This window comes from Chlorocebus sabaeus, chromosome 21 (assembly GCF_047675955.1).
Source record: "Chlorocebus sabaeus isolate Y175 chromosome 21, mChlSab1.0.hap1, whole genome shotgun sequence".
NCBI classification, from domain to species: domain Eukaryota; kingdom Metazoa; phylum Chordata; class Mammalia; order Primates; family Cercopithecidae; genus Chlorocebus; species Chlorocebus sabaeus.
In genome coordinates this window covers 55,859,170-55,885,940 of record NC_132924.1, presented here as the reverse complement: position 1 = coordinate 55,885,940, position 26,771 = coordinate 55,859,170, and the positions used below count along the sequence as shown (strand labels likewise).

The window sequence follows — 26,771 nt, the reverse complement described above, 5'->3', positions numbered from 1 at the left end:
CATGTTTTCAAAACTTATTAAGAAAACCTTAATTTGACATGTTATTTAAAATGTATGTTAATAATCACCAACACAAATAAATACCCAACTGAAATATCTGAATAGTTTCTATATCTTTCAAAATTAAAACCAAATATCAGAACAGAAATAGCTATCTAAATAGCATCCTTTTCACACATACACACACACTCCTGAAATTGACCTGCTGCCAATTTGTTAGTTATTTAAATAAACATTATTTCTGCTACACACTTTACCACCAAATAGTACCTTGTAGTCAGTTTTAAAAACCTTTATCAAAGTAAGAGTATGGTATTATTTTGATACCAGACAGTCCTTTGCTTTTGTGTGGAATCACTGTGTTGCCTGAACAGCGTATGATTTCGCTTTTGTGCAGAGAATCAGCAGGTCATTAGTGTACCATACAAATCGCCCTGGACTCAGGATGGAGCCCTGGGGAACTGAAGCTGTAATAGACTGGAGGGAAGATATGGTGTTGCTGACAGTTACCTCTGATGGCAGTTAAAAAGTATGATTGCAACCACATGACAGCTTAATACAACAGATCCCTCTGTTGTTCACATGGCAAATTCTGATTAATGACGTCAATAATCATTATAAACGTTCAAAGTTTTGTAGAGGACTCCATTACATCCTACTAACAGAATACAAGACCAACCAGGTCCCTTATAAAATAACCATGTTTTATCATTATTTTACTGCCATTGGTTTTACATGTTGGTGAACATGAATTTATTCACATATGGAAGGTGGGGGGGCAGAGTTCTACTGCATATTTATATGGTTCAGAAAGAAATTTTTGCATAAGAAAGTGAGTGTAAGATTAATTGAAACTCAATATATGAACCAGAATTTGCCACTTTCACACACACATATATGCATGCATACACACAGAGATACACATACAGGATAAGGTCAATTTCACTGTATCCACATCTGGCAATGATGTGGGCATAGTGAAAAGATTTCAGGTTCCCTCCAGAAAGCCCTTAGGCTACAAGAAAAATCATCCTACATCTAATAAACCCATCTTAGATATATCTCCCATATGGTAAATCCCTGTTTTGCTTTATTCCAACCAATTTGTCCTTGGATTCCTCTCGCAGCTGTTGCTGCTATTGTTTATGATGTATTGAGCCCTGGCAGTGGAGTGAGGCACTGCGTACAACAGAGTCAAGATTCCCACATCACTGGGCTGTGTGAGCATTAAATAATCTCACCTGTGAAGAGTCCGAAGCACCCAGTATATTTAAGGGCCTGATACGTAATAACTGCTCAACAAATGGTGGCAAAAAAACATTTTTAATTAAAATATTCTAGGCACTTAGTCTCAAGAAAAAAAATCAGAGTAGGTTTCTAAACCAGACTACCACCAAGGTAATAAGGATGCTAAAATGAACAAACAAATAAATAACCCTTCCTCACAATTTCCCCTTCACTATTTTCCACCACAGTTTGGTTTGGCTTGAGAAACACTGGTGCCTTTATGTGCCCAGCACTGGGCTAGCACTGGAGGCATGGAGATGACTGTGGCCACCCTCCAGCTATAGGTGGCTGCCCCTCTGCTGGAGATATGAAACACCTGAAATTCTTTCAAAGCTGAGTCTTTTGCCATCACAACAGCATTTATAAAATTTATTATATAAATTCATATAAATGATATAATCCTATATAGGAAGATACTTGCTCCTGTAATAGTTACTAGTTAGGTCAGTTGACTTTTTCATATTCTGGGAGACTCCTCCTTAATGTATAGCTGCCATACATACAGGAATCATCTTTTTGGCAATGAATTTCCTAGAATAAGTGAATGTTTCAAATGTGCTAAAAATAAAATAAGTAGATTAAATTAATGCTAATTAAAATAGAGCCTATGATAGCAAGCCTATAGATATAATTCTTTTCTATAAAATATATCATAGCTATCACCAAAGAAATTAATCTAAAACTTGAAATTACCAATACTAGCTAGATGTCAATAAATATTAATATCAACAGATAATTCTAATCCTTTTGGTCTATCTGCATGGGTGATCTTCAGGCATGTAGCCTGCAGAGTTGCTCAATACTTTGAGTTGTTCAATATCACTACTAATGTTTGGAGGTTCCCCACCCGAAGGATTTCCCTTTCCATTTCTATCAAGTTTCAGCAGATCCTTTTCTGAAGTTTAAGAGGCCTTGCCTGTTCCATATCAATGTGACTTGGAATTTAGAAGCTAACCCTTCCTCCTCTTTTTCTTCTCCATTTCCCTTACTTTACTAGCCTCATCTCCCTTGTTTCATTTTCTTCTGAAGTTATTTTTTTGCATGCTTTAAGTATTAATTTAAAAGCTCCCCTTTCCTATGCTCTAAGAAAAATAATAGCAGAAGGAACATAAGACAGGGTTAGAAGGTGAGCAAACATGAATAAACAAGAATTTTGAAGCTCCTACGCCTTTAAAGCTCAGCTTCTTTCTGCAATGGCCAAAAACAGATGGACATTCTAGAAAGACTAAAAGGAAGAAGATGCTAGGTAGGAGGAGACAGAAGGTTGAAGGGAGGAACCCATCTCAAGTTCTTCTTTCTTCCTCCAATCTCTTCTTTCCACAACTCATATGCAGTGGCCTTTATGCTCCTAGTGGAATTGAATCCATTAAAAGTTCAGTATAAGGCTGCATGCAGTGGCTCATGCTTGTAATCCCAGCACTTTGGGAGGCCAAGGCAGGTGGATCACTTGAGGTCAGGAGTTCGAGACCACCCTGGCCAACATGGCGAAACCCGATCTCCAGTAAAAATACAAAAATTAGCCAGGCATGGTGGTGCATACCTGTAATCCCAGCTACTTGGGAGGCTGAGGCAGGAGAATCGCTTGAACCCAGGAGGCAGAGGTTGTAGTGAACTGAGATCACGCCACTTGTAGCCTGGGCAATGGAGCAAGCCTCTGTCTGAAAGAAAAGAAAAGAAAAGAAAAGAAAAGAAAAGAAAAGAAAAGAAAAGAAAAGAAACAAAAGAAAAGAAAAGAGTTCAGAGTAGGTAAAAGGGACAAATGGTATGAAGTAAAATTCCATTCACAAAAAAAAAAAAAAAATTCCCCAGGGTGCCTCTAGATAAATTGCTCAAGTGTTGTTCTCCACCCCTCTCCCAGGCCAACACACAACACTAGGCCACCTCACACCTGAACTTCTGGTTGAGCCAGAAGAGCACTAGAAGTTTGAAGGCAGGGCCAGGATCCCAGCAGAGCCCCAGGCAGTGGGCCCAACCATCACCTCTGCAGGGCTGGGACTACATTTGCCCCCAAACAACCCTTAGAAAGTTGGGTAGGAGGAGCAGTGGGGAAGGTCAAAGGCAATTTGGGCTGGCACCAACAAGGCCTCACCCACCTTCCACCAGGCTCCAACCCTGGCTATCTAAGAGGGTGCAAGAGTCTTCTAACTCTGTCTTCCAACTTCCAGTTAAACCAGAAACTGGACATTCAAGGGAGGGGCCAGGAATGTGGCCAGCCAGGTACAGGGACATTACTGCCACACTTCCCATCATGGCCCACAAGTGAGATCCAGGCCACACAGGTGTACTTGTTGGACAGAAACATTCTGAGATTCTACTTAAAAAGTCTTCTATTCCAGATATTAAACAATCATGACTACCTTTTGTTGACCGCTTACTATATATGGCCTAGACTCACCACGAAATAGGTCATTTAATTCTAACAACAACCCTATACAGTAGATACAGTAATTACCTCCCCTTTACATACTAGAAAACTGGAGCCTAGAAGGACAAAAGTCGATTCCAACCAAATAAAGGACAGATCCAGAATTCCTTTCCAGATAAAATTGACTACAAAACCCGCATTTTCAATCATCATATGTAGAAAACCAACCTTCTATACTTTTGAAAGTACTCCTACTGGATGGGCCTTCAAAGCACTTTGACCTTGTTTTGTTACAGGAACAGAATTCAGTAGCAAGATGGCAAATAGTTTTCCTCTCTTTGTCAATGTGCCTGAGGCCAGAAGTAGATTCTAGAAATCAGATAAACAAGTGGCAGAGACAGCCAGGTGCAGTGGCTCACGCCTGTAATCCCAGCACTTTGGGAGGCTGAGGCGGGTGGATCACCTGAGGTCTTGAGTTCGAGACCAGCCTGACCAACATGGTAAAACCCTATCTCTATGAAATACAAAAAATTAGCCGGGTGTGGTGGCACGTGCCTGTAAACCCAGCTACTCGGGAGGCTGAAGCAGGAGAATCACTTGAACCCAGGAGGCAGAGGTTGCAGTGAGCCGAGATTTCACCATTGCACTCCTGAACAACAAGAGCAAAACTCCATCTCAAAAAAAAAAAAAAAAAAAAAAAAAAAACCAGTGGCAGAGACAATCCATTTACAAAACAGAATTTGAGTGAGTTAGTGTGTGGAAGTGTACGTTCTGGGCTCAGTCTAGCTCAGAACTAGTTTGTCTCAAGGTTAAAGTATTTCCCTTGCCTTTCAGGGGCAACCAATACATGAAAATATATCAACCATGAACTTTAGTCACAGCTGTAAATAAACAGACAACATACAAACACATTATATGTTCAAGAGATCCCTACAGCATAAGCACTTTCTCCACTAAGGTCTCTATTTTCCAAGTCTCATTTTTCCAAAAGATACTGACTGCCCCAAAGGAGAGGTATAATAAAATATTGGAAACGTTCCGGGAACTTATTGAAGAAAACAATAGATGCAACAAATGAAGACAAAGTCAATACTGTCTTTATGTCCAATGGCCCCTAGCTCTTAACATAAGAATACCCTTATGATTTTACAGCAGTCGCAATGATAAATGTAATTGATAATTTAACATAATTATAAAATAAACATGCCACACAGTTTTTCCCCTTCCACAGAGGCCTTAAGAATCCTCATGATTATGACTTTGGGGGCATTAGGACTATTTATAAGAGATTCAAGTCAACCCAATCTGTGATTATGACTTCCCCTCCCAGTCCCTGTGGACTCTGAAGAGTCCCCTATTTGTAGTTATCAAGGGAACTCCCACTTCCAGTGGAGAGAGAATGACAGTAGGATGTGATTACTTAGTTTCCTCATTCTCTCAAAGTCCCCCAACCAAATTTTCAGGATTGTTCTTCCTTTCGTGTACTATGAGACAATAGCAGGTGTTCCCCCTCTCACCCCTTTCTAGTTTACAGACTCCTCCAAGGAAGATGGATGCTCCTCTAGAACAATGACCACAAGAAAACAACAGAAGCAAGAAAAGTCAAAGATCACACCTACCCGAATCTCCATCAAAAACAAGACTCAGGAGCCTGCAATCATATAAGCAGACCTACAAGGTGACTCAGCTCCCTAAGTAATATGATTTAGGAAGAATCAAAGGAGATATATATATATGTGTGTGTGTGTGTATATATATAATTTGAATATATATATTTCCATTTGAATATATATATTCTATTTGTGTGTATATATATATATTCCATTACTTTTATGTATTCATTTTCAATCAGTATTTATTGAGCAGTTACTGTGTGGGAGTTACTAGAAGATGAAGATAAAATGGTCATGGGGTTGGCAGAATTCACAAATAAAAATTTCATGTTTTATCTGGCAATTCTAAATTGTCAGCAAGAGACCATGCCTGCCACAAGGAACTCACAATCTAATGCCCTGTGCATGCCTAAGAATTTTGAAATCTCATTAACAGCTTAGCAAAACTGATTTATCTGATTAGCTTCAAAGTCCATAACCTAAGGCTGGGCTCGGTGGCTCATGCCTATAATCCCAGCACTTTGGGAGGCAGAGGAGGGTGGATCACGAGGTCAGGAGATGGAGACCAGCCTGGCTAACATGGTGAAACCCCATCTCTACTAGAAATACAAAAACTAGCCAGGCGTGGTGGCATGCACCTGCACTCCCAGCTACTCGGGAGGCTGAGGCAGCAGAATTGCTTGAACCCAGGAGGCGGAGGTTGCAGTGAGCCGAGATCGCGCCACTGCACTCCAGCCTGGGCGACAGAGTGAGACTCCGTCTCACAAAAAAAAAAAAAAGAAAAAAGAAAAAAAGTCCATAACCTGGGAGAATGATACACAGAAGACGTAAGTTTTGAGGGGAAGAAAAGTGTTAGAAAGGTCCAAGGCAAGCATCAGCAGAATGTCACAGAAGGAGTAACAATGATTAACCGAGGACAACAAAATGGCCCCATGTCCATAGTTGGGTGGTGGGGATAGGGTAAAGAAATCAAAATGAGGCAACTATTGCTGAGAACTCAGCTTGTTTCACCTGCATTCCAAATAAGTGACAAGTTCACAAAAAACATTGTCAAGGTTGGTAAACATTTCAGTTAGACCTGAGCAGAACGTCTAGTGAGATCTCATGCCAACTCATGGTTTGGGGTGGAAACCATACAAAATGTGGTGGTTTTATAGGGTTTGAACCTGAAAGCAAGCAAAATGTGGTGGTTTGGGCTGTGTTTTTCTTGGAGTTTTTTACATACTCAGGCATAAAAATTCACAGTCAAGCTTGGGAGGTCCAATCTGAAACAATAACGTTTTCACACTATCCTTTCAGCAACCACAAGGAATAGGCTTCCAAAAGAAGTTGTAGACTCTTGTTTGAATATCTTTTAACTATGGTTGATAAATGGACTACTTAGGCCATATTTATGTGACAAAAACTAATTTTGATATTTGGAAAGAGGAAAGATGTTGTCTTTTCCTGGACCAACATTACCTACATAGAAAAAAGAAATCAAGAGTTTTTTATGCATGCTCTCTGTGTTAATAATAAAACCAGTTAATGATCAGTTCCATTGGCAGAAATTTCTTGGTTAGCCTGCTGTGAGCAGCTCCATAGCTTGAATCTAAAGTGAGAGTGGGCTGAGGAAAATATTTGTTTTGTCTTGTATGTCAGTTATTAAAGCCACTTCAAATCCTTCATGGAAACATATGGGGTTAGCACTGTCTTGGATGTCAAGCAGTATAGGTTCTATAATGGCTTCAGAGTGCCTTGGTTGGGTGCAAGAAAACAGACTTGCATGACCCTCCCCACGTTCTTTTTATAACTTTCTGTGAGGTTCATTCTCTGAATCTGCAACCAAATCAAAATATTTACTTTGTTCTTTAGTTTGAAAACCTGAATATCCCTTTACCATTAATAGATATTCTAATGTTCTCACAATGGTGTAAAATTTATTTTTTCTTTTGTAATTTTGTAGTGCTTAACTTAATTTTCAAGGGGGCTAGGGAAAAGGTTATAAACATTAATTATGGTTTACACGAGCATAACAGCAGGAATCATCATTATCATCACTTAACACATATATTTATTAAGTTATTCCAGGAAAACCTAGTTAATTTACACCTTGTGCCTTTGAAACATTTGATAACTCCAAGTTGGGGAATTGGCTTAACTTTCCCTTTGGTGGAAGAGAGTTTACAGATCTAATTAAATTGGCTTTGCAGGGGGTGATTAATCTCCTTAAGGAAATAGACTGCTTTCAAACACTTCAGTAACAACTGTTTCTAATGATTAATGAAATAAAGACAAAGAATTCTGGCCTACTAATTAAAGCAGATCCAGTTACGAGTGTTGGCCACAGAATATTAATCCCTGGCTTATGTAAATATGTTATATATAATAGATTACAATATTTTATAATTCCGACATATAATACTTTATACTGGTCTTCCCTCAAATTAGTCTAAGACAGTGAGGGCTTCCTTGTATTTCTGTTCAACAGTTGTAGGCTTCCAAGATGCCAGTGAAATACATCTAAATAGCTTTTTGAAATGTTTATGATCCCTCCAATCCCTGTTAACTATAATATGTGATGACATAATTGGATTCATTGGAAGCCCACTTGGCTAGGACATTGTGGTAGTTGAAACCTATTAGCACTCAAGTCGATAATCCAAATCACCATCCAACAAAGATGTATAAACCATATACTGAATAGTACAATCGAATGTCTGAGGATTGGACAGGTAACCCAACATGTTTATAAGTTCTTCAATTAAGATAGAAACTCACCAAAAATAGTTTGTCCTGAAAATGTCAAGAATTCATTATGGAGCCCACAATCAAACCTCTTCATAAAGTTACTCAGGGAGAATAATAGGATCCTTTCAGCACTCCTTTTTTTCTTCTTTTTTTTTTTTTTGAGGTGGGGATCTTGCTCTGTCACCTAGGCCAGAGTGCACTGCAGTCTCAAACTTCTGAGCTCAAGAGAGCCTCTCAAGTAGCTAGGACTACATATGCACACCTCTATGCTTGGCTAATTCTTATTTTATTTTATTTATTTATATATTTTTTTGTAGAGAGAGGAGTTTTACTTTGTTGTCCAGGCTGGACTCAAACTCCTGGCTTCAAGGAACCCTCCTGCCTTAACCTCCCAAAGTTGAGCACTCATCTTGAGAAATACTAGCTAGAAAAAGCTAAAGACAGAAGAATCCATCCAGTTGCAATTTATTTATAAATGTAAACAAAACAGAAAGAAAAATTGAATATATATTCTTTCAGTGTACATATATTATTTACTATCCATTAGGCTCAGTTGTGAGCTCTGAGAAATATAAATATTATGTTGTGCTTGCTACAACTTGTAGTTTAAAAAAGGAGACAGATTAATAAAGCAACAATTACAATAAGGATCTAGAACTAGAAATACCATTTGACCCAGCAATCCCATTACTGGGTATATACCCAAAGGATTATAAATCATGCTGCTATAAAGACACATATGTTTATTGTGGCACTATTCACAATAGCAAAGACTTGGAACCAACCCAAATGTCCATCAATGATAGACTGCATTAAGAAAATGTGGCACATATACACCATGGAATACTATGCAGTCATAAAAAAGGATGACTTCATGTCCTTTGTAGGGACATGGATGAAGCTGGAAACCATCATTCTCAGCAAACTATTGCAAGAACAAAAAACCAAACACCGCATGTTCTCACTCATAGGTGGGAATTGAACAATGAGAACACTTGGACACAGGAAGGGGAACATCACACACCCAGGCCTGTCGTGGGGTGGGGGGAGGGGGAGGGATAGCATTAGGAAATACACCTAATGTGAATGACGAGTTAATGGGTGCAGCACACCAACATGGTACATGTATACATTTGTAACAAACCTGCATATTGTGCACATGTGCCCTAGAACTTAAAGTATAATACAAAAAAAAAAAAAAAAAACTTGCAAAATGCTGTAAAAGAAATAAGCAGTGGATACTATGGAGGCATAAAAACAGGTACCTAATTCCAAGCATTGGAGATTTCCCCAGGGCTGATGTCACTTGAGCTGAGCTGGAGAGGTGAGAAGTCAGCCAGGTGGGCAATGAACCAGGGAGGGCTTTCCAGAATAAGGGGATAGTATATGCATAAGTAGAAACTAAAAGGCCTTGTTAAACATTACATTAAAGCTAATGTTAAGCATTAACTAGTATTCTTTGAACATTTACTTTTCACAAAGCATCTTGGTAAGCATTTTACAGGCATTTGTCTCATTTAATTCCACCATTACCATTTAAACCAGTTCTATTATTATTCCAATTGTACTGAAAGAAACTGAGGTTTGGAGAAGTAAAATAACTTACTGAAGATTTTTCAGCAGTCTGACTCTAAAGTCCCCCGCCGCCACTAGACTCTAACTGCCTCCCCAGTGGTGCTTGTCCTCCACAGTGGTGCTTGTCTGTCCTCTGTAGGCAATGAAAAGTCACAAAAAACTTTTGGGTGAATCTCCTAAAAGTAAGCATAACATTTTTTAAATGTGAAAATGACTCCTTTTTTGGTCATTTAAAAAATCCGTTGGTTCAATACCTTGATTATGTCCTTGTTAAATTTGGTTTCTATCTTGTTTAGAAAAGGAATCACGACTTAAGAAGGACCTATGTGCATGTGAATCACAACCCCCATAATGAGGAGAGAAGTTAAAATGATGCTGTTTCCAATAAGCAGGGATGGGAAGTGTCATGTGTCACTCTGATATGCGATACAGAAACCAACACGGGTTGTCACACCATACATACAGGGTAGGATTTATCATTTATACCTACTCTCATGGAAGCAGGGTCAGATTTCTAAATCTAAGTACTTTAAATTCAGAATACTTCTCCAGCAATCTTTGCTTTTTAACTGATGGTCTTTAAAGGGTAAGATTTGCTTAGAACCATATTTAAGAGAGAAGAGTGGAACTATGGTGATCTAAAATGATCTAATTTTCTAGAAAATTACTACTTTCTCCAAGCTGTATAAACTTTAATTAAGAAGACAAGGAGGTCTATTCTCTCTCCTTACACACATATGAAATGCCAGGCTTTTGGGATACTGATAAAAGGAAGACAGTGGACTGAAAAGATTAAAATTTTTAACAAAACTCTAAATATAATTAAGATGGAATGTTTACTGCCATCTTTAAGGAGCAAAAAGTAACCAACATTTGTTGCTCCTCTGGAAAGAAAATATCTATCACTTCAAAATATGGGTAAAGTCAGCTTATAAAGTAATCTGTAGAAAGAGATTAAGTCACAAGTAAGACAAAATGAAAATCAGCTCATATGAGCACATACATTTTTCAGCTAAATATCACCAAAATAAGCATTCTGGGACACTTAATGAAATGCTTTATGCATCTGTATCCAATAACCCATTCTCAACATCTCCTAAAGGGATATTTTGGTAGCTTCCACTACATATTCTCTAGAACCTGACTTTAATGGTAGCAGATTTAGAAGAACAGATAAAAAAAAAAAAAAAAAATGAAGGCCACTAAGGTGAGAGCAGATATTGAATGTGAAAATATCCTCCACAATTCACAGTACATAATCTATGGCCCCAAAAGGTTTCTCTTTCCCCTACTTTCTATTCATGTGGTTCTCTTTCACCTGCTTCCTCTCCTTGCCCTCTTTCTCCCTAAACTTTCTTTTCCCACTTGAGTTCTCCTACCAAACCAGGTCTAAAATCACTTCAAAAGGACATATTTGAAGCGAAGCAGTTTAATGTATTTTGTCCTGCAAGTAAAAGCATTTGGATAGCCTTGGTGTCAGCGTGATTTCAGCTGTCATCAAGACTGGCCCATTGAGGTTAAATGAAAATCAACTTCAATTGGAATAATTTGAAAGAGAATAGCATTTTTAACAAATTCAGATATCTTCATGTGCTCCTCCCAATCTACAAATTTTGAAGAAAGCTGGGTGGCAGCTACAGCTTCATAAGTAGCCTCCTGTGATATGTTGATGCTACCACAGCAAATTGGGAAATGAGGGGAAGGATGTGTGTTTAGCACAAATTCTTATGATTATGCACACATCACTTGTGTTGAGAATGTAGCTCGGCTATACTAACTATACTAACTGATTAACTATATTTATATATATGGGATGTGGGCTGAAAAGCACTATAAAATTTATCTGCATGTGTATATGCAAGCAGAGAGAAATGCTGTATTCTGTGTATAAATATCAGGTAGCATAAAATAAAATACCCCTGTAGTTGTTTGTTTAGGGACACATTTGGATTGAGTGAGCATTATAACAATCATTTCTTTCAGAGCCACAAAAACATCACACTTTTTAGTTTTAATAAAGTCTAGTTTTTGGCAGTTCTTTTATCACACCTGTCATCTCCTAAGCTTTGCTTAGCCAAAGCACTCAGACTTGAATTTTTGAAATTGTCAATATAGGCCTTCTAATCTTTAAGTCTTAAATTATCTAAGCAGATTAACTACCATTATTCTATGCTTACAGGACTCCAGGGTAAAAGGCAGCAGAGAAAATACAACTTTTTTTTTTTTTTAGGCAATTAAGTCCCTGAGGAGGCTGTGTTTGGGGCATGTATTTGGAATATGGTCCAATGTGTTTATGTAAATAACCAAATAGACATGGTGAGTACCTTAACTCCAGAATCTAGATTTATAAGACAAAAAACAGCTCTAAGAAGCTTAATTGTCCCACTTTTAAATTATGAGTTATTCTTAGTTCATACTGACAATCCTCCAGTTTGCAAGCAATGAATGTCCTGAAGCCAAGGGAGATATCTTGAAGGAAAAAAATAAATAAAAAGCAAAAACGAAAGCTCATTTTCACAGCAGCGCCTATCTCTGTGGTGACCCGACCTCTGCTATGATCTCCTTTCTGAGATCAAAGCATGATTAATGTGATTCTTTACTGTTTGCATTGCACATCTCAAAGTTCTGGAGACTTAAGAAATAAGTACAAATGCAGCCCTTGAACACAGGGGAAACTGAACTTGAGTGGGGTGGGTTAATAGCACAAGGGACAGCTAACAATGAAAAGTTATTTGGGATTTGGAAGGCAATACAGAATTTAGAGTACTTTGTAAGCACTGTTGCTTTCTCTTTTCTCATTTTCTGGGGCAGACTTTCGGTTGGTTGATGAGGCCAGCACTGAATGCCATCTTATTAATAGTCTCCATAATGACCTTTTAGCTCATTTGGAATGTTTTGCAGCTGCTAGTATGCATGAAAAGGGAAGGGAACCCTGCTGCATGTTTTCACAAGAAAGCACTTTCACATTGCTACAACCAGGCATTTATAAGCAGGATTTTAAAAAGGGGGAAATCTTTTAAAATATCAAAATGTTGAGCTTTGTGTTTCCACTGCATGTTACATTCCTGGATACTGGAACCCCTAAAGGGTGAGTGTTTCTGCAGCCTTTCAGAATTGCTTGCTCTTTTGTTGAAGAAAAGGCAAGTCCCATATTCCTGGGAGCTCAGAAGGTGAAAAGAAAATCGTTTTTATTTTTAATGCTTAGTATACACACTACTTGGGAAGGGAGAAACTCCCCTCCTCCAAAAACGTGACTGTGATTTTACCTGCATTACCTAGAAGAGGGCGCGCCACAGTGTAGCCCAATTTGCAATTTTATTTGGACTCAGTACTCTATAGGAGAACAGGATCGCGGGGCGGGGGGTGAAGGTTTTCTCAGCCCCGAATGTGACCCCACGGTTTCCACTCTCGGCTTATACAGTTCCACCCAAAGCTCAACTTTTCCACAACTCTGCAAGCCTAGCCACACAAAGACACCCATACAACAAGAAGTCCCAACACCTGCAGCCCATTCAACCAGCTGAGCCCTGCTTTTTCACAGGGTACGGAATTTCTTGGACAACTTCCTCGTGTTCCCTCTTCCAAGTTCTTTTAGGTTAGCACTCGCCCTGTCTTTTCTCTCACCATTTCCTCCCCCTTCCTCTCCTGCCCTGCCTGGAGGCCACACTCTAAACCTGTCCTCAGTACTCCTCGCCAAAGCCCAACAGGTGACCTGAGATGAAGGTAGTGCAGGGTAGACCAGGGAGAGAGGTCTCTACACTACCTCACGCCGGGGTACCGGGGGTCCTTGCTGCGTAACCCCCGCCTTGGCACCCAAGGGGGTTCCACCTACTTTTTCCTAACGTCCCTTATACCAGTCCCGCGTGGAGCCGGAGGATGCGGGGAGCTTGGAGTCAGGCTCTTTCTAGGGAGTTGGGAAGGGGGTCCCACGTGCTGGAGCGCCTGCAGCTGCGACGCAGCACCTACACCTTCGCCCCAGTGGTCCTGGTGGCGCCGGACTCCCACTGCCCACCCCAAGTTCCTACCTGAAGGGGAAATTCACCCGAAGAACCTTGTGAGTTGCTTCAACTGGAGAAGGAGTTGGATGGTGAAGCTTCTGGTCCAGAACACAATTCCCAGGGCCAAGAATAAAGGAGACAGAATCTCAGTACCTACATACTCTGTGCTCGCCTCCTAACTGTTTTCACCACAACAAACAAGCAAAGTGGACTTTCTTGGACCGTTTCCTTGCATTATTTAGCTTCATCTGACGGTGTCAACTGTTTTCTCATTATTATGCTGAATTTCTTAACAAGGAAATTTTCAGCTGAACTCCGATTGTTCGGAATCCATAACGAGGATTGTTCGGAATCTGTAGCTAGGAATTGTGGCTTCCTGGAAGAAGTCGCCTGAACATTCTATTGGAAAAGTTCGGAATATCAATAACAACTCACCCTCTGCCTTTCTCTTTCTAATTTTATACTATTATTGTCTGTGCAGCCCTGGTGTGCCCAGCGGTGTCCTATCACGGGGAAACAGTCACGTAGCTAAAATCATAGTAGGGAGGGACCCATGCTTTATTTTAAAAATGTAAAGTTTAAAAATGTCGGATTTTTTTAAAAGCTTAAACTATCTGAAATCTCGAATACAATTAGTCCTTGCGTCTTAAAGGCCTTTATATCATTGAAAATTTCCTAACAGCCTGTATAACTTTGAAACAAAACGTTAGTGTTATAATTCAATAACAGTTATTTAATTATTAAAACACAGTGAGGGCCCCATAAGTTTTATAGCTTCTGTCAAGACATTGCTAATGTGTGTGTATATATGAGTGTGTGTGTTTGTGTATGTATATATAGATGTGTGGGTGTGTGTCAAGGGAGAAGCAAACCCAGATTTTAGGGTTGGATCTTTGTTGATATGTAATATCTATGAGGTTTCCAAGTCCAGAAATCAACTCACCAGTTCTGTGCCGGATTCTGTATGGAGATCAAATCTGAGATTTCTAAAGTTAAGAATTCAGGCCTTTGAAATGGATTAGACTATATATATACCTGAGCTTATTTTAAAAAGAAAAAGAGGGAGGGAGAGAGTGAGACAGGGAGAGAAAAGAGAGACAGAGAGACAGACAGAATATACATATATATATATAGAGAGAGAGAGAGAGAGAGTGTGAGTGTGTTATCAGTTGCATTTTTTCAGATCTCATTTTTAAATGTCCTGTTTTGGATGTGATCGCTTGAGTTCAATACATGATCTTTTACAACTTACAAAGAATCTAAGTTTTAAGGAAGGGAAGCACAGGCTTCAGCCTCTATTTCATATTTTTAGAGTCACAGCATACCAACTCTTTTGTATTTCCTAACTTAGAAACAAAACTTATAAGGTAAATTTGGAAAATTAACTTAAAAGAGACATATAATAGAGGATAATTTTTATCTATATCTATCTGTATATCTGTATATCTTTATAGAGATGATTTTTAAATTAGTTAAGATGTACAGGGTAATTAAATTATATGGTATCCTGAAATACATAACATGGAAGGAGGGCCTTAAAAATTATCCCGTCTAGCAATACTTGTATATACACAACTAGTAAGAAGTCCATAACTATCAATAGCCAGCAGTGCTTGCAAATTATATTGAATTGAAACGCTACTGAAAGAGTTTATCTTTCATTGTAGTTTGGAATTGTGTGAAGGTATGTTATGTACATGATCTATGTATATATAATTCTTATACTTTATATATATTTAGACATGCACTTCTTTTTAAATGTTTATGTGGTTAGTCACTTTAAGAGCATCAAAATAAATTGTGCGTTGGCTTACACTATCTCCCAGATATTCACAAACACTGATGAACAAAAATCTTTATATCGGAAATGAAGAGCTACCCATTTAAAGAAAAGAATGGAAAGGGGAACTCGATTTATTCTCATTTGTTTATCGCTAGATTCCCCCCCCCCACTCCCCTGCAAATTCATTTGAATAGCTTTCAAGCCGGAAAATGGAAATGTGGCTCCTGCCCTCTATTTCAGCGGCAGCAGCAGCGTCCTGGCAACAGCGCAATTTTCTATCATCAAGGATAAATGGCATCGAACAGAACATTCTGATAAAAAAAAAAAAAAAAAAAAAAAAAAAAGGAAGAAAAAGAAAGAAAGAAAGAAAAAAAGCTTCAGCCCAAGGAGCCCATGATTGCTGGCCTTCCTGTCTGTCATCCCTTTACAAAATCCTCTCCGCAAACCTGAGCGGCATGCTGTCAGAGCTAATAACGTCTTCTGAAGGGGCCGGGGGGCGGGGGGAGCACAGTCTTCCCTGCACAATGTTCCCATTTATTAAATCGAGTGCTTATTTTAAAATTGCAAATATCTTTGTTTGGTTCACTGAAAATTAAAACCAAGATGTAGGAAGTTACATGATGCGACAATTATTCGTGTCATATCAGAGAATCAAACCCTTATCTCTCCCTTCTCCTGGTTAAGGTTGGATGAGGGGGAAGGGGGAGTTTGGGGGTATCCGGGACAGGAGGTTTCTGGTGGAAAAATACAAATCGGTTCGCCCTGCAGGTAAGCTGAGAGTAATTGAAAGCCGGAGCAGCGATGCCTGTTTCTACCAGGAAGAAAGAGCTAACTGCGATTCCAGGGGCGCGTGTGGGCGCGGTCCTCGCCGTGATGCCGAGCGCGGGTCAGGCTCAACTGCAAACCTTGCCACCGAGCTTTCCCGCAGGGGACTTCGAACGTAACAGTGCCTATTTCTCGCCTACTGAAATCTCTTTCCAGAAAAGGACATTCTCCTGCCCTGAGGAGATGGATCCCTGAGGTCCCCATGCCCGCACAGGGGGTCCTGGAGGAGTTGAAAGGACACTCCTGGAGCCCTTCCCTGCGTAGTACGCTTCTTCCCGAGGTGGGGGCTGAGAATCGAAGAGCAGCGCCCCCCACACTGGGATTGGGGGTGGTCGAGGGGCTACAGATGCCCGCATTGGGCTTCTTAGCGGCCTAGGCTGATGCCTGGAGATGGGGGGGATTGGGTTTGGCCGACGACTAGCTCTAGTGCCCGTGGAGTTCCTGGGACACCGAAGTTCAGCACTTCGGCATGAAACCGAAACGGCCAGGGAGGGGCGGGGCGGGCCGAGGTCCAGGCAGCGCTGGTGCTGAAGCCCTCTTCCCACCCAGGATCCATCAATCGGTAGGGAATTTTTTAACTTTGGGAGGGAGAGATGAGGAAGGGGACCTAAAACAAGGGGAATATTCTAATTTAATATCCTTTATAGAAGGTCAAAAGAAAAAAAAATGATGGTGAGGAAGACAGAGGGCCCTAAATGGACCCTAAGATGAAGTAGGGTCGGGGACTGGGAGGTGGGGCTGGGGGAGACGGGTAAGCAGCTTGCTTTGGTGAGGAGCTCCCACGCTGAGAACGGTGGGAGGAGGGAATGATGGGGAAACCTTTGTTTAATGAGGAAACCTAATTATTGCGCATCTGGAAGTCTTAGTCCCTACTACCAGACGAAGGCGGGTACCTGAGGGATGCAGTGCGCATGCCCGGGCCGTCGGATTTGCTTGATAAGGCGCGCACGTGAGCTAACTGCGGCGCAGCCCAGACTGTGCCGCTGCCGCCAATGGAATTTCGCTCCTACTGTGCCTCCAGGTCACATTGACATCTCGGTTTCCCCACAATAGGCCTTTAAAACCCACTTTAAAAATAAAAAAGAGTGTTTTAGTATTGATTCTTGCCTAGACACTGAAGATTTCTGTAGGAAATTGACACGGTTTAGAACTACAAATACATTACTACAAGCAAGGGTTAAAGTATTCGGAATTTAAGAAAAAGTTAGAAGGCGGGAGAGAGGGGGCTGTTTAAAGAGCCCTGGCAGGAAGTCAAGGAATCCTGGGACTGCTGCCTTCGGAGCCCTGTGGCTTGGGCCAAAGCTGAAGCTCTCTGAGCCTTAGCTGTCACATGAAAATCACACCTACTTCATTAACCAAATGAGCCTCAAAAGCAGAAACATTACCTGTGCAGGCCTGGCTTGAGAAAACAACCCATACTGAGAAAGCAACCCAAACCTGCTCTTTCTCCACCTCATCCCCAGTCACACGTGGTGGCCAGGGAGATGGAAACTAGAACACCTGTGTTCCATCCCTCTCCCTTTCCCAGACACCAAAGTGTCTTTGGGGTGAGGGCCATGTGTTAGCTCCCTCCTCTGTGAAATGTTGCTAATTTAAGAAAGACAGAAAAGAGAAAGGTAGAGAAGTGGCATGAATCACCACCATGGCTAAGCCTCTTGTCTCCACTCAAGCTCTGAGGCGGGAAAGATGAGATTGATTCTCTGGTGCTAAAGAAAGGGTGGGTCAGCTGGGAACTATTACCCATTCTGCCCCTTCTGCACACCAAGGCTGCTCCCTGTCCTTGCTGCAGCACCATTCTGACCATTACCAACCAACCACCTTATATTCTTCTCACTATATATTCCCACCAGAATTGCTGTCTACACATGGGCCTCCAGCGTCCCTAAGAGTGCTCATACTCTGTGACAAGAAAACCATTTGTTCTCACTGAAATAAAACATGTGGGGATTGTCATTTGCAGTTCCTATCCACTTTTGTGTAATTCACAAGTCTCTATTGTAGGATTAGGCTTCGAATACATTTGGTCAAGTACATACATTTTAGTACTCAGCTTAAACAATGTCATGCTTAAAAGCACCTCAGCAATGCCTCTGTTTGTCTCTAGGTCTTTGTCACCCTCCAGGCCTATGATTATAACATGGCTTTTTCTTCCTTTTTTGAGAATGTGAACCAGAGCCCCACCCCCGTCCTCTAAAATGCAAGACACTAAAAAGTGACCTCAAGGCATTACCTGTTCATCTAAAATCAATATTATTTGACCAATGAGTATTACATCACATATCATGTAAGCATATAGCTTCCAATAGCCATGTCTATTTTCAAAGAAGGAGATACCTACTGAACCTTCAGAAAAGCCAGCTGGTAGTTTCTGTATAGAATGACAAACTTCCTCACAATAGTATTTTGGGATTGTCTTTGAAAAAGGTAAGCTTTCTCTAAACTGGCCCAATAAAATCAAAAGAGTGTTGGCTTCAATCTTATAAGGCTGCAAAATGAGATAGCCATGTTGTCTAAAATAGTTCTTGAACGCTTTGGATTTTAGAACACTTTTTCTTAGACTTCTCTTTGTGCTTTAAGGAATAGGATAATAATGGTAGGTTTGAAAGGAAATATAGACCATAATAAAGGTCCATTAGCCAATCAATAATTGTCACAGTCCTCAATTAAAGCAAAATTATCTTTCCTTGTTCTATAAGTGGCTGGAATAAATGAAGAAATTTTTCTTCTTGAGCATTTTAGGTAAAATTGAATGAACATAAGTCTCAAATTCATGTCCTGGTCTTTTTCTAAGGTTTTCAGATCATCCATAAGGCTAACTTTGATGACAACTCACTGTCATCTCTGAAGAAGAAAAGATTAACAGGCTGGGGGTTCTAGAGAGGGACACTGCACTGTGGGCTCTCGACAGTGACCAGGAACCCATCATTGGCCACAACTTCAGGCTCTGGAGCTGCTGTTCTAAGGCAGCTTCAGCTCCCACCTAGACTGCCCTGCAAAGTCTCTCTGTCTCACATTTGTGCTGACCTCCCATTGGCTCCTTCTCATCCTCCACTGTCATGGCTGGCCGTTAGTACCCTATGCCAGCAAGGCTAGTTGATTAAAAAACTATATATATATATTCACACACTGAGCTGGGAGCATTTCCTTTCTACGTAGCAAGCCCCTCTGATTTAAGATTGGTCAAATTAATAGGAAACAGCAAAGGAGGTTAAAGAGGGAAATTATTGAGGACAATGACTACAGACATGCAGTCTACTGTGCAGAGGCTGCCTTTTCCTGAGGATTCAGAGCTGTGCCCACAAATCAGATGAGCGGAACAATCCCCTACCCCACCCCCCATGTTTGGGCTTATTAGGATTGAAGGTAGCTTGGGGGGATTCCCTTTCCTCTAGCATGGGTCAGCCAGGAGGCAAGAAGGAGACTAGGAGGCTGAGGACCCTCATCAGTCCCATGAGCCTCCAGGAGGTATCTTTTCCATCTGCCCCTACCTGCTCCCCTGCTCCCCCGCTCCCCTGCTCCCCCAGTGAGTCCCGCGTGCCTAGCCCCCACACCCCCGCCCTGCGGGAGTTATTTTAAGGACACTAAAGGTGTTCCAGGAAGGTTTTCTTTCTTTCTCTCTCTCTCTCTCTCTCTCTCTCTCTCTCTCTCTCTCTCTCTCTCTCTCTCTTTTTCTCTCTTCCTCTCCCACTCTCTCCCTCTCTCTCGACCTGGGAGCTAACTCAAACCTGTGCACCGGAGGGCAGCTGACAGCTGAGCGTGGCAGGGGCGGGGTTGGGGGTCGGGAGGTGGCGATTGTTCCAAGCGCAGGATTCTGGAGTCCACCCGCGCTTGGGCAGGTAGCAAGCAGAGCTAGCTGCACGTTGCCCCGGCTGGCGTTTTCAAACAACTTGAATTACAGGCTACATCTTGAATATGAATTAGCCTTCCGCACTGGTATGACTTCGCTTTGAAACTCAACTTGTCAAGTATGGTTTTAATTAAACATCTTCCGGCCTCGAAAGATTACATGTTTTGTAAAATATATTCTAGCATGAAATTTACTTCCACGATCTGAAATTAGGTTTTTTGTAAATGTTTTCATAAAAAAGAAATAGGAGGTGTGTGTGTGTGTGTGTGTGTGTGTGTGTGTGTGTGTGTGTGAGAGAGAGAGAGAGAGAGAGAGAGAGAGAGAGAGAGAGAGAGAAAGGGGGGAATGAAGTAGTTTATATTCACTGCCTTCCTTTAAAACGTCCTACTAGCTGGCCCTGGAGCCTGACAGGTCCCAGGTCCCAGGTCTCAGCCAGCCGCGGCCGGGGCAGGGCCAACACCGCGCGTCCAGGTCAAGCAAGTAACTCAAACTTGCCCTGGCAAGCGCGGCCCACGCTGCTTTTGCAGTTGGGGACAATTGAGTGGACACACAAATTAATCCCGCACTGATTTGTTTCGGATCCATCTGCAGGACGCTTGATGCCTCCCCCTTGGCTGCTGCAGCAGACATCTGCCTCCCTCCCCATCCCAGAGTGCTCTGCTTGTCCCGTGAAAGCAGAGAAAAGAAACCGTAGGGTGCAGAACGGACCTCAGTAGTATTCACCGTGAAACGTAAAGTTCTCCTTTAAGAATTCCTGCCTAATATTGAGAACAACAGCAATGTCAATTGATAGCCGTTCTAACAGACAGTCCGAACTGCTCTAAACCAATCTAAAAGCTTGCCTTGATGGAGAAGGGGCCTCTGGGGCCTCTCTATCACCTGCCTGGGGGCCTCTATTTCCCAAGTAGCCCTCAAAGAAAAAAGACCCTATGCTCCTGCGTAGGGGTAGGAAAAGTGCCTGCCAGGATGGGTCTTTCTATTCAATACAGAATTAAGAGTTGGGTCCCTGTGGAATTTTCTTCCTAACTAATCTCTGAGGAACCAGCCAATTCTGACGGGATTTGCTGGATTCGAGTAAAATTTGGCGCACATGGGGTGGGGTGTGATGGGGGGCAGAAGGGAGGGGGGCGCATCTCCTTTCTTGGAGATAATTGGGATCCAGCAAAGAAGGAGGGGTGGAGCGGTAGGGAGAGTTATTTACCGTCCTAGACTGAAATAGGCAAAACCAATAACGCACCTCGCTTTTTGCCCTGTTTACTCCATCCCCATTCAGTGATTGGCAAAGCAGGCCCTGAAGCCAAAGGCAATAATTGCTCCGCGCTCTCCTTACTAGGGAAATGTGTAGGCATTTGAAGTGTACTAAAAATAAACGAAGGAGCGAGAAAATGAAAAGGGGACAGAGTGACAATTTGCGGCAATTAAAGCGTCTGCGCGCTGTTGCCGGAGGAACAGGAACCCACAGCGGTTTTTGTTTTCCTAGGCTTGATGAAGTGACTAACTCGTTAGAGAATTTGCGTCCCAGGTTGTGTGTGTGTGCGCGTGCCCCTGTGCATTCAGCAACCCAGGAGCCCACAGAAATGGCCGGATCCGTGGGGGAAGACGGAGCCTAGAACCCTAAAAAGCCCTTTAGCCTCGAGAAAGACCCCGGTCAGCTCTCTATCCTAACCGCTAAGCCCCTCTCAGGTGAGAGCCTCTCAGCACTCAGTTGCCACATCTCGCAGGAACTTTGGAGCAAGTTTTCAGCTCCAAGGTGTCTAACCTTTAAAAGGAAAAGCGTAATAATACTAACTTTTATTTCACGACCACGCGAAACGCAAAGGATGTGGAGTGGGGAGGGGAGGGAAAAAAGGGGCGGCCAGCCAAATCAAAGCTTGGGAGACATTTTGACAGTGCGCTTGAAATAATGCTCTTAATTTTTGGAAGGTTTGCGAGGGGGTGGGGGGTACGTGGGAGAACCACAACTTTCTCCTGTCTGTCACTCAAGCGGCCAGTGAGGGCTCCAACCTCCAGCTCCCGCGGCAACACACAGTGGGAAATTGCTTCAAGATACAGTAGGGCTCTATTCTTTCTCTACCCCCCGCCTTTCCCGAGCAGTGAACTTCACAGAGAGGGTAGTAAGGGAGGGTAATCCTGGGTGTCAAAAATCTGTGCATAGCCTGAGCTCAGAAGAGTTAACCCCAGGCCCCAGACCCAGCCTAGCGGCCAAACTGGCACCCCGGGCTGCTCAGCCCCCGCATCCCCATATCCATCTCCCCAGTCGGGGATGGTGAGGTTTGGGGGAGGGGAGTGACACTACCATGCATTCACCACCTAAGTCCTGCCCAGGCTGCCTTCAATGAAAGCTGGCAAATCCGGCGAGTCTCGCAGAAATTTTCTTCAACCCTAATTCAATTTTAAAGCGGATTTTTACTATTAAAAACGCTGACGAGTAACACATTGAATTAATCTGACTGTACGGTTTTAATTACAGTGAGGGTTTCTCTACAAATCTGTACAAGACAGTGGCTGGCTCCCGGAGAATCTCTGCCTCCTGAATTCCATTATCGGGCCCCTGGTTCCCCGCAGACGGCAGCGTGTGGGAGCCAGCTGCGGTGCCAGCGTTCAGTCGCCCTCTGCTTCTGCAGGGCCTCCCGGCTCCTGTCCCTCGTCCCTTCCTTCATCCCAGCTCCATGGAGAGCCCAGGACTCCTGCCTGTCTCTTTGAGACTGCTGAACTGATATCCTGAAATGCTACCCTTGCTTTTTAAACTCTTGGGCCCCAGACTTTTGAGCCCCCTGAGCATCGCTCTTAAAGTGGCTCGTTTTGTCTGGGGAGGGTGACCTCTTGTGTAGTGTTTTTTTTTAAGGGTTCTCCTGCTTCGACTTAGCAGCTGTTAGAGTGGGCAGCGTGATGCCCAGGCTGTTTAAGGGGAAAGTAGGTTAGGAAATGGGGAGAAAAAAGGAGAAAGGTGTAGAAGACTAGTGGATGAAGAGCTTGGTTTGGGGGGTCTAGGACCCCCACCTCCAGTCCTACCTCCACCCCCATCTCCACCTCCTGACCCTAGAGGAAATATACATGGTGTAGATCTGCAGGTAACAGGACTGCTTTTATCAGCTCTCATTTTGTTCATTTGTTGTGCAATTAGCATTGTGGGGCAATGGTACCTAGCAAATAGGACCAGGAAGAAAACTTAAACACAAAAGGAAGCCGACTCATACTCATACTCTTTTGTCCACTCTGTTATATTCTTTTTGTAACTCTCTATGTCCCCTGCTTTTGTCCCATTCTCTCCTTCCCTCCTCACAACGTATGTGTGAGTAAAGAGCGAATCCAAATATGAACCAGTAAAATGGACACAACTTCTCAATGTGTAAAGAACTGAAGGCTTTGAGCTCTGTGGGGGAAGGGCCCCACTCAACAGAGTGAAAGGGATGAGGAGCGTTTTTGTTCTCTGTACAAAATTTGTAAAACCTACCAGAAAAAAAAATAATAATTATTATTCCATTCCCAGGGTAGTGGGAAAGGGACTTTCTTTCTCCTAGTTGTGTGTGTGTGTGTGTGTGTGTGTGTTTTCAAGGGGTCTCTTTTCTGAAAAAAAAAAACAGAGAAGAGAGAGAAAGAGAGAGAGAATGATGGGATGTGAGAAATGGGAGAATGGGATGTGAAAAAACAAAAACAAACAACCTTAGCTTCTTCTAAGGGCATTCAAATCTGTTGCCCTCTAAAAAAACTTTTGCTAAAAGACTAATAAATTACCTTTCCATTTATTGGGATGTTCCCAAATAAAGGAGATAAGAAGTATTTATGAACAGGTATGAGTATAAAAGTCACCAGTTCATATATATCACAAGAGTAGTCAGTTACAAAACAAACTCACCCTCTCTCTTTCTCATGAAAAATGGTTTTCATTTATTTTTCTGTTATAACAAGAGCACTGACATCATAGCAAGGGGATGTTTTCATCCCAGGTTTTCCTGAAGAGTTGTCCCAAGTGGGGCTCTCCTTTAATATCAGGCATTTTCTGTGACCTTGTTATTGTTACTGCTGATGAAGGGATGAAGGAACTAAACAGAAGATGCTTGGAGGCATTTAGGAAGACAGCTATATTAACTCCTTATTATGCCTAAAAATAGTCTACTGTTTCCTGTTGATACTTGTTCCCTACTACTATAGGGCTGTATTTATCCTCCAATGGTCAGGGGTCCCTGCTTTCCAAAGACTGGCTTGCTTAAAGCTGACTTCTAACACCCCTTCCTTTCTCTCTTTGCCCTGATATATTTCCCATCAGGGCGAATATGGAGAGCTCAACCTTAGCATAGCCTACAGATTGAAAAGACAGACATCAGCATTTACCTTGTTTTATTCTAAGTGTTTAAACACTGTCGAGCCCTTTTTTTCCTGGGCTTAGAGAAAGAGGAGCGTTTTTGTATTAGGAGTGGGGTCCTATGCTTGTTAAAAGAGAAAAAAAGAGAGGATTTGAGGGGAGAGGGCAGACAAGCAGGCCGACTTCTGTATACAATCCTAAAATTAGGGAAGGTAGAAACATGTGCTGTTTTTCTCCTGAATCAATTCTGGGCCCAGTGCATCAGCTCCCTCTATTAAGAAAGCCTTGAGTGCTCACACACTTGGGAATGGAGTCATGGAGAAGGTAAATGATATTTAGTTTGAGGAGCTGGTTAGCTTTGTTTTCATAACTCCACTGGACTCCAGGTTTGAAAATGCCTGCAGCAGGAGCCTGTAGGTTGGGACATGCATAGTTAACATTCTCCAAATTGGATAGTCTTGAAAAACTCTGTGAAACCCCCTGTGGGAGCCAGTGTCATGTCAGAGTTTCCTAGCTGCCTATTCTTGGGACCCAGGACCAGAGAGATGAGGAAAATGTTATCCCCAAACTTAAGTAAGACTCTTTCTAAACATGGGGTAAATTGAAGCCACTTTTTAACTGGATTTGGGGGAGTCTAAGAGAGAAGGGTGTTAATATGGACAATACAGCTTATCACCACAGACAAGAACACCAAACTCAGTGTTTCCTTGTGTAGACTGATACTTTTGGCAACTCCTGAAGATGCCATCACTGGCAAGAGGCAGCTCCCATGTGCCCTAGAGCTTTCACTGCTGTGTGTGTGTTGGGGGAGGGGAGAAAGTTGTGCGGGTTTCCAGGATATCAGGCACCCTTTTTTTACATACATACACAAACAGAGTTTTACAGTATATTGAATGAGGAAAAGACTAGCAAGGTTTTTTTTCCACCAATGTCTCCCTTTGAGAAGGGGCTATGTAAATCAATACCGAGTTATTTCTTCGAATTCAAAGGCCATTTATCCAGGTCTAATTTCTTTAGAATTAAAGTGATAACTGAGCCCAACTTAGCAACCAAACCCATGCAGGTCCTGCCTGGTTTGAATGTACTTCTACAGTCCGTGAGGCTGCAAAACCACTTTGGGCACCCCAAAGCATTTCCAGGTCTACATGCGTGAGCAAACACCGGTCCAGACCAGGAACAGCAGGAGATTCTTTGACCCAAGAGCCCATTCCTCCTACAGTGGCCTCGGGCGGACCCGGGAGGTCTTGTGTTGGCAATACACAAGTATTTCTCTCTAAATAACATTGACACTCGCAATACAAATTCCAACATCTCAACACCTTGAAAAGCAAAAAGCAGCTTAGGCCTCAAATCCTGCCTAGTGAATATAACCCTCACCTATTACATGCCCTGAAAGAGCCTTGGGCCTCCTACCCCAGATAGCAGGGTTTACTTTTATTTTGAATGATAAAGACTTCGAGGGCCTTGCCCGCCCTCCTCCTCCCACCCGCAAGGGTTGGCCCGCGTTCCCCTGCGGGCGAGACAAAGAAGCAGGAGCCAGGACCCGGCTGGCGCCTAACCCGGCGCCGGGGCCTGGAGCCCCTGAGGTGTGCGCCTTCCTGCAAGGCCCCAAAGATCCTGAGTTTTTGCCCCTTCCTGAAGGGCTGGAGGTGCGGGCTGGACTAGTGCAAACGAGAGTGACTCCAACCGCCTTACTTCAGCTCATTACCGTCACCCTTGAAACCAGAATGAAGGACTGGGAAGCCAATCTGCCGCGTTCAATTGGAGAGAAATGACTGTCGGAAGAAGCCCTGCGGTAAATAGCCTCTGAGCCGCGAACTCTATGCGCCGTGGCCGGTGGCAGAGTCCACACCTGGCAGCCACTCGTGGCGCGCCACCTTGGCATGTTGTGTGTGGGTCACACTATCTGTTTTCCTTTCTCCAATTTTCCATTCTCGATACTGGCGGGAAAGTCTGATAGTCAGGCCTGAAGTTTAGATTCCATCCCGCAAGCGCAGATATATCACACCAAGTGGGACCCCTCGCCCGCTCGTTCCACTTCCCAGCCCCTGACTGTCTCTGAGCCCAGCCTGGGTCGCCCAGCAGGTTTCAGCAGGACCTTTACCATGTGCCACAACTACCACCTCAGTGCAGCTGCTTCACTGGAACAGAGTGCAGGGATTTTAGCCAGTAACTAATAGGGGAAGGTTGAGAGCCCTGAAGCTACAACCCGGACAATCTCGGCCTGCCCGGCTTCCTCAGCTATCAAAGAAACGAGGAAAAAAAAATCCCGTTGCAAATAGAGGCTGCTGCGCTCTGGATACGGTGCTCAAGTGCAGGGACCTTCCGAGGCCCTGCCACGACATACTCAGCTTGGGGTGCAGCCAGTGTTGCAGGAAGCTGGCGAGGAAAGCGGTGCACCTGCGAGCATAAAGCGAAAAACATAGACAAGCACAGGGTGGGGGT

General features: G+C 42.7%; 1 non-coding gene across 3 annotated transcripts in view; it reads right to left on the bottom strand.

Annotated features, from left to right (window-relative positions):
- The window catches only part of LOC103226510 (uncharacterized), a 41,496-nt gene that overhangs the window by 11,336 nt on the left and 3,389 nt on the right, over positions 1-26,771 (bottom strand). Inside the window, exons 2-4 of one of the 3 annotated variants that reach the window (XR_012090358.1) lie at positions 13,596-13,666; positions 9,602-9,703; positions 2,828-2,945 (exon numbers count right to left, since the gene is read on the bottom strand). This is a non-coding gene — a transcript (uncharacterized protein). The remainder of the gene's footprint in view (positions 1-2,827; positions 2,946-9,601; positions 9,704-13,595; positions 13,667-26,771) is intronic. The other 2 variants (XR_012090357.1, XR_494882.3) reach the window with 2 other exon arrangements.